Below are 7,084 nucleotides of genomic sequence, written 5' to 3' on the forward strand. Positions count from 1 at the left end.
TGACACATTCACACACTGGCGGTGGTGAGCTACATCCTAGGCGCAGCGGACTGTTGCATGGTGCAGCACTGCACCAGGGGAAGCTCAGACCAACAGTACCCAATCAATGGGCTGTCCATGTCCAGCTAGCGTTAGCTTATGTTGTCCGAGAGGTTTACAACTTCACTAGCTAGCTCAGCATTTCGTTTTTTCTTGTCTTTCTGCCTGGGAAAGTTTCTCCGAACAATGTTTGTGATTATCTGGTCTATAATCAGGGTTGCATGTTGTCTTCTGCTGTTTTCCACATGTTAGCAGACTTTAAGCCTTATTTGAGTGAGCTAGCAGGAAGGAAACATTACTTGTCTGTGCGCTGCTGCTGGAAAAAGTGTGACGATTTGGGTAGATGTGAATGGGGCATTTTATATAGATTTTGATCCACATCTGGAAGTCATATTTTAGGATGGATTATATCAAGACTGATTATTTTAACAAGCCTGCTATATGCAATCTTTGGTATAAAAAACATTCAAAATAATTTAAATATTTTTAAATAATCTTCAATATAATATTATTAATGTTATTAATACATATATTTATTAGCATTAATAGATATCATTAATATAATAACAACATTATAAATAGTAAAGCCTGGCAGGCTTATAATAAAGCCTGGGAAACCCTGCCCCAGTTCATTTAGTGTAGCAAACTTCTGTTCAGCCATGAGCTAGAAAAACTAGCATTAGTCCTCTGCATTTAAGATAAAAAAATTCCTTTATTGTGGCACAATGGAAAAATTCAGGCGTGACAGTGTCAAAAACACAAAGACAGAGTTATGCACTAAATAAGTAATGATAAAACAACATAATCTAATCTAAGGTTAGTATTAGAGCAACAAAGAATGAACTTATCAGAAAGGTCAATATAAAAGTAAAACTAGAACCAGAATTGTATTGCGCAATTATTGATAATATGGCATATTTAGTTAAAAATGTCACATATTCAAGTTAAACAGAGGACAAAAATGTGAAACATCCGATTTACAGAAAGATGAGAGGAAAATATGCAATATGCATGACTGTATAAGCAGCACCCAGAGTAGCACAAAACGTGTGCACATGGACATCAGCATCTGAGAGAGTGTAAATGATTCATGTTCAGATCAGAACCATTAGCATGTAGCAAACACTGGGTTTGCTGTAAGCGGCCGAGACTGTAAAGTCTAACAGCAGCTGGGATTTTTAATTAGTCTTAGTGCAGATGATGGTTTGAATTAAAATGCAGTTTAAAGCAGCAGATTTCACACCGCGCCTAACACAGGGCCTGTCAAAATTCCTGCTTCTATTCGAAATGAATTGAACATCTTTAGTGTTTTGTAGTGGGAAGAGTCTCAGCGCGCCACAATTATAACACATGAATCAAACTGCTGGCTGGATAACGCAGAAGGATTACAACAACCCAAACCCTTTTTATTGTCAGCAGAATATTTTTTTATTTTTTTTACAGGCTATAATGCTGAAGTTGAAATGACCCATGTCATGATGAAGCTGGTGAGCTTGTCCTCGTAAAACTTGCGCAGCTGTTGCTTATATGGGTTTTGTTTTGATGTGCTGTCCGGTGAGGAGCGGCGTCAGTCCGGCTCTCTTCAGCTGTGTGATTCATCACCAGAGTTACCGGAGCGCTCAGGAGGATATTTGTCCGAAACACAGAAATGAGAAATATCCTCTGGAAAACCGTGTGGTTCATTCATGGCGGGTCTCATGGTGGGGTGGATAAACATGTGTCACCAGGGATACAGCTTTGGTGGAAACCCCGCTGGGCCTTCCTTTGTTTACGTTTGCATGAAGACGAGATGAGGGCATGCTTTTGTGACCTACCATTGTCCTGTGAATTATTCATCCCCTCATTCGGACCGGACACAGTACAATGATGCTGCCTGTAAAGGTTTATGATGGATCAAAGGCGACTTGATTAAACCCTTTTTAGAAGCGTGATTCTGTGAGGCACCTTCTCCTGCGCAGCCACGATGCCACTCATACGGACACAGCACAGAAATCCGTCGGTGTTCAAAGCTTAGCGTGCTCATTGTTAAGTCGCGACAGAACAATGCCCGCTCGGCGTCGTCCTCGTCTGAATTTGCAACCTATCCTTCTTATCTCTGGCAGCTTTCCAGCCCCAAAAATAAACGTGCACCTATCATCTGCTCAGCTGCAGACTCATTTCCATGATATTTCATTATCACCTCTATCAGTGCCTTCCCAACTCCTGCCATGAAGTCATCGGCGCAGCATTGTGTGGCGGCCTCTGCTCCCGTAATCCAAACGTTTGCCAGGAGGGAGACAATGTTTAACACTTTAGGAAGACTGCCCACCTTTTAGGGTATTATTGTGTACATGCAAGGGATTTTCTGTAGGACAAGCTCAACTAAACAGTCGAAAATGATCAGATCTATGATGGCTGACTAGAAGTTCACCGTACACTGTGTTTGTTTCTAGTAAGACTATTTCTGATTGCACAGGGGTGGAACTTTAAATTTCCTTACACCAGTTATGTCAGCTATTTCCACGCTTTTATGTAATATGTGTCTTTGTTCTAAACAACAACAAAAAACACTTTAAATTTGAAAAGTTTTGGTTAGCTGTTCTAGAATAAAGCTATTATATTTAAAAAAAAAAAAACTTGTTTTGTTTATATACATGATGTGCTGCTAATAGCTCCGTTTGAGTTTTCACCAAAGCCGATTTGGATTCCCGTTTTTTTGTCCTTTCCTACAACCAATGTGTAACTTTAAACCATTCCACGCCCATATATCTAAACAATGGCATATCATTTTAATTTCCCCTGTGGTTTAGTATTTTTTAAGTCCAAGTCCACTTTGTTTAAAGCCAATTTTCAAAAAAAACATTGAAAATAGAATGAAAGTATGCAACAGAAAGGTAACAAACATGCTGCCAAATAAAATGAAAAGAAAGAAAAAATCAAGACATATATAAAACACTCATAAAATAGAACTGAACCATTAAAACGAGTATATCAGCTCCCTGCTCTGATGACAATTGGGAATAGTTATGTTTTCAAAAGAGACTTAAAAACAGGAAATGAAGATACCTGTCTCAAATTATAGACACGTGTTCCAAAGTTTAAGAGCCATGAATGGAAAGGCCTGATGTACTCTGAGTTTCAGATTAGGTTAGATGAATTACAGAAATACACAATGATAGAAATGTTAAAATGTCACACAGAAGTCTCAGTTTTATGAAATGTGACAGATTATGACCTCAGATCCAATAGAAAAACCTCCTGCTGACAGATATTCACATCATTACATTTCCTCCCAGTAAGCATGAAGAGATGTTAGAAAATTACTTTAAAATCAGCAGCAGTCTGAGCAGCTAACAATAAAAAAAATGGAGGTGCCAAACAACTCAAACACAATCCAAAAGTACAAAGAACCAAAGAGGGGAAATTACCACCGCCAAGTCCAGACACCTTGATTAAAATACTCTTTTCTGCCATCAAATGTTAATTCCCTAATATTTCTTCTTCGCTTTCATTAAAAAAATCTTCATTGTTGACAGTAGAACCTATTGTTAGTGATTCAAACAAAAACAAAAAACCCAGAGATTTAAGTCTTGGTGTAGACCTGCTATAGTACCATGATTCTTTTTTCTTTACTTTCAACTTCCAATTTACAGTCACTTTGTATCGTGTGTCTCATTACAATGAAAGAGATTCTTCTTTTGATTTCCCCGGCGTGGAAGTTCAGTCTGTCCAGTAATGCTTAGTGCGTGGGTGTGGTTCTTTGCTTTGAAGTTTGTGAAAGGTTGGATTAAATAGCAGAGCTGAGTCACTAAAAATCAACTTCAGCACACCTGATTGTTTTCATTGTGTTGAGTGTGGGAGTGGACCACTTCAGCTCACCGCTTTGCAACATTACGTTCGGTTTAGCTATGAATAACTATTAAGTGCCACGGGCAGTTATTAAGAAAAGTTAATAGTTTTAATCAAACTTAGCAAGTTGGGACACACCGCCTGATCATCAGGAACAAAAAGCCAGAAAGGTCTCAGTGTCTGTCAGCTATTGTTTTATAAATACCTGGTGAGGTGTGGCGTTGTGGATCAATAGATAAAGAGGTCAATTTGCACACTGGCATTCTCAAACAGCAACATGGACATCTACAGCATAAATACAAAACTCCTTGTTGGAAGCAGATTCATTCAAAGACGTCACGTAGATTCTAGCTGGGTGTGAAACTCTTCCTCAATCCTAATTCAATGCGGCACTGCATCTCTACACGTATATTTAACTCCTTGGAAGGCCAAGAATTTTGGTTAAGATGTAACTACAAAATAGAAAAACGTCCTATAAACTTCTCTAACTTCCATAAACAACTACTTTTATGCTGGACATTGGTTAATAAACATAACCTCCCCCCATGCACGACTGTCTTATTTGGAATAACCAGGATATCTGTTACAAACGGAAAGCATTATTTATGAAGAACTAGGTGGATCATGGTATTCTATTGGTTAAACATTTATTTAATAATCAGGGACAAATCTTTAGATATGAGGAATTCCTTTCTGAATTAACATCCCAACCCCAAAAGAATTTGCTATTATCCTTGATGCCATCCCAGCAGGTTTAAATTTACTAATCACTACAGCCGATAAATCTTACATGCAAAATCCTCAGTTTCCACAGTTTTTTATTGGAAATGCTGACCCATTTCCTAGTACTAAAACCAAAAATTAATACATTAGATATATGATCCAAATGAGTTTTAATAGCATTATTTTTTTCTGGAACAATCCGTATTGTGATATAGATTGGGAAGAGACGTGGTTGTTGCCAAGAAAATTCTTTGTGTCAAATAAGGTTTGGAAAGTGTCCTTAAAAATGTTGCACAGATATAATCCTGTTAATTCAGTACTAGCTAAATAGATCTCAAATCTGCTTTGTTCCTTTTGTCATCTTAAAAATGAAACATGTCATGTTTTAGGGTTGTGTTTGCTTTGTTCTGGGCTATTTAGTTTCCACTCTCCTCAGCCAACAGTCACCCATCACCACCCAATCAGCTCAGTCCACTCCTCAGTGTCCAGTCCGCTCAGATCAGCTCCACCTGCTGCCAGTAATTAGTCAACTCTGCTCACCTGGTCACCGGCCTTCATGTACCTGCCATCGCATCCTATTGGTCAGGAGTGATAAAAAAATCCATACTAAAATTGATTTAAATTTACGCTGTGATTTTACTACGGTTTTCCTGGGTAGTTTACCCCAAGAGCTGAGGAAGTCTGATAGATATCTCCTACTAATATTAATAGCAGGTGCAAAGAAAGCTATAACTCGCAGGTGGCTTGATGCGGAACCACCATCATGTTCGGACTGGAAGGACATAATTGAGTAAATTCACACAATGCATGACTTTTTGATTAAGACTTGCAGCTTATAAATACAAGAAATACTGGAAAAAATGGATCATTCATTGGAACTTGACACCAACTGTATAAGTGATGTAATTACTTTTTTCCTTTTTTGGATTATTATTCAACTGCTCCTGTCAAACTAGTTGCTCTGTCATTTTTGTTAGAGGGGGGTCCAATTGTTCAATGTATGTATGTATGTATGTATGTATGTATGTATGTATGTATGTATGTATGTATGTATATTTCTAAAGATACTAAAATGACAAAAAAAAAGTATTAAAAAAAAACTCAAAGTCTGCTAAAGCCAGGAGAGAGGGCTGGCAAAAAGTAGCAGACAAATTATTGCGTAAATACTGTCCATGGTAGATGTTTCTATCACTTTTTATAGTATTAATTTTAGCATTTTAATAATTTCATATTTACTTTGTTCTTTTATATCAGAGCCTCCACGGGACCCACTAGAACATGGGGACAAGTAAAATTGAAATACAAGAATATTGTACAAGATGGTAGCCTTTAATTATTATACTGTATTTTAAAAAGCCACTTTTTCCTCTTTTTAAAAAACACTGTTAAATGATGTGTTTGTCTGTTTAGAACAGCCACCAAGAAAAATCTCTCTACAATTACACTGTCGCGCTGCGCTAAAGGATCCTGTCTATTGCGCAATACGCGATTAATTCGAAAAACTCTGCAAATTATTCTTGAACCTTCCGTAACAGGTTGCTGTTGTAAAAACAACAGACTTCCCTATCTCCTCCGCTTATAAAGCTGCAATCTAATCCTGTTTACATGAAATAAGCCTGCTCGAGAGCAGGTTTAAGCTGGCGCACATGTTGCTATGGTCAGGAGTGATAAAAGAAATCTCACCCTGCAAGTGCAGGATGAGATTCGAAGAACCAAAGATCCAAGATCATGCCAGATCGTCAACAATCAAATCCAGCTAACTGAGTTAGCGACGTACGAAGAACGGACCCCTGGCCATTTTATGCTGTTGCTTGGAGACCTATTTGTAGATACAGAACACACAAACACTGAATTCAAACTCAACCCTTTATTCAACCGGGTGGAGCTTGGTGACAGAGAGTTCTTGGGTCTGTGTTTGTGATTGGTTGGGAGGATGTAAGGACTAATATTAACCTACATGGCTACAATCCAAAAGGAAGGAAAACTTTGTTCTGTTGAACTTTTTATTGACTCTTTTTTTCTATCATCGCTATGCGTCTATCAATGGATTATATGTTGTTGAATTATCGTCCAGCCCTTGGTTCCACCTGCAACTCCTGGTCTGTCTCTGCATTCAGCGTTTACAATAAACCCCTTTTTAACATAACTCTGTGTTTGGCTGAATTTCGGGTTCATACCTACAATCGTTACAAAACCTTAACACACCTTTTCTGGGAGTGCACTTTGTGTAAAAGTTTTTGGTGTGACCTAAATATTTTCATTAACAGCAAATTAGATATCTTTGTTACACTGGATATCAAACATGTTTTATTTGGTGTTTCTAGAGTCAAAACATCTGGGGCAAAATATGTCATTAACTTTCTTATTTTGTTAGCTAAATTTTACATACATGCTTGCAAATTCCCAAAACAAAAGCCTGACCTCACTGTTTTCAGGACCTATCTGAGCTGTTTTTTGGACTCTTTAAAACTCTGCGCGAATCCTAAAGCTATAA

This window comes from Fundulus heteroclitus, chromosome 5, assembly GCF_011125445.2.
Source record: "Fundulus heteroclitus isolate FHET01 chromosome 5, MU-UCD_Fhet_4.1, whole genome shotgun sequence".
Lineage (NCBI taxonomy): Eukaryota > Metazoa > Chordata > Actinopteri > Cyprinodontiformes > Fundulidae > Fundulus > Fundulus heteroclitus.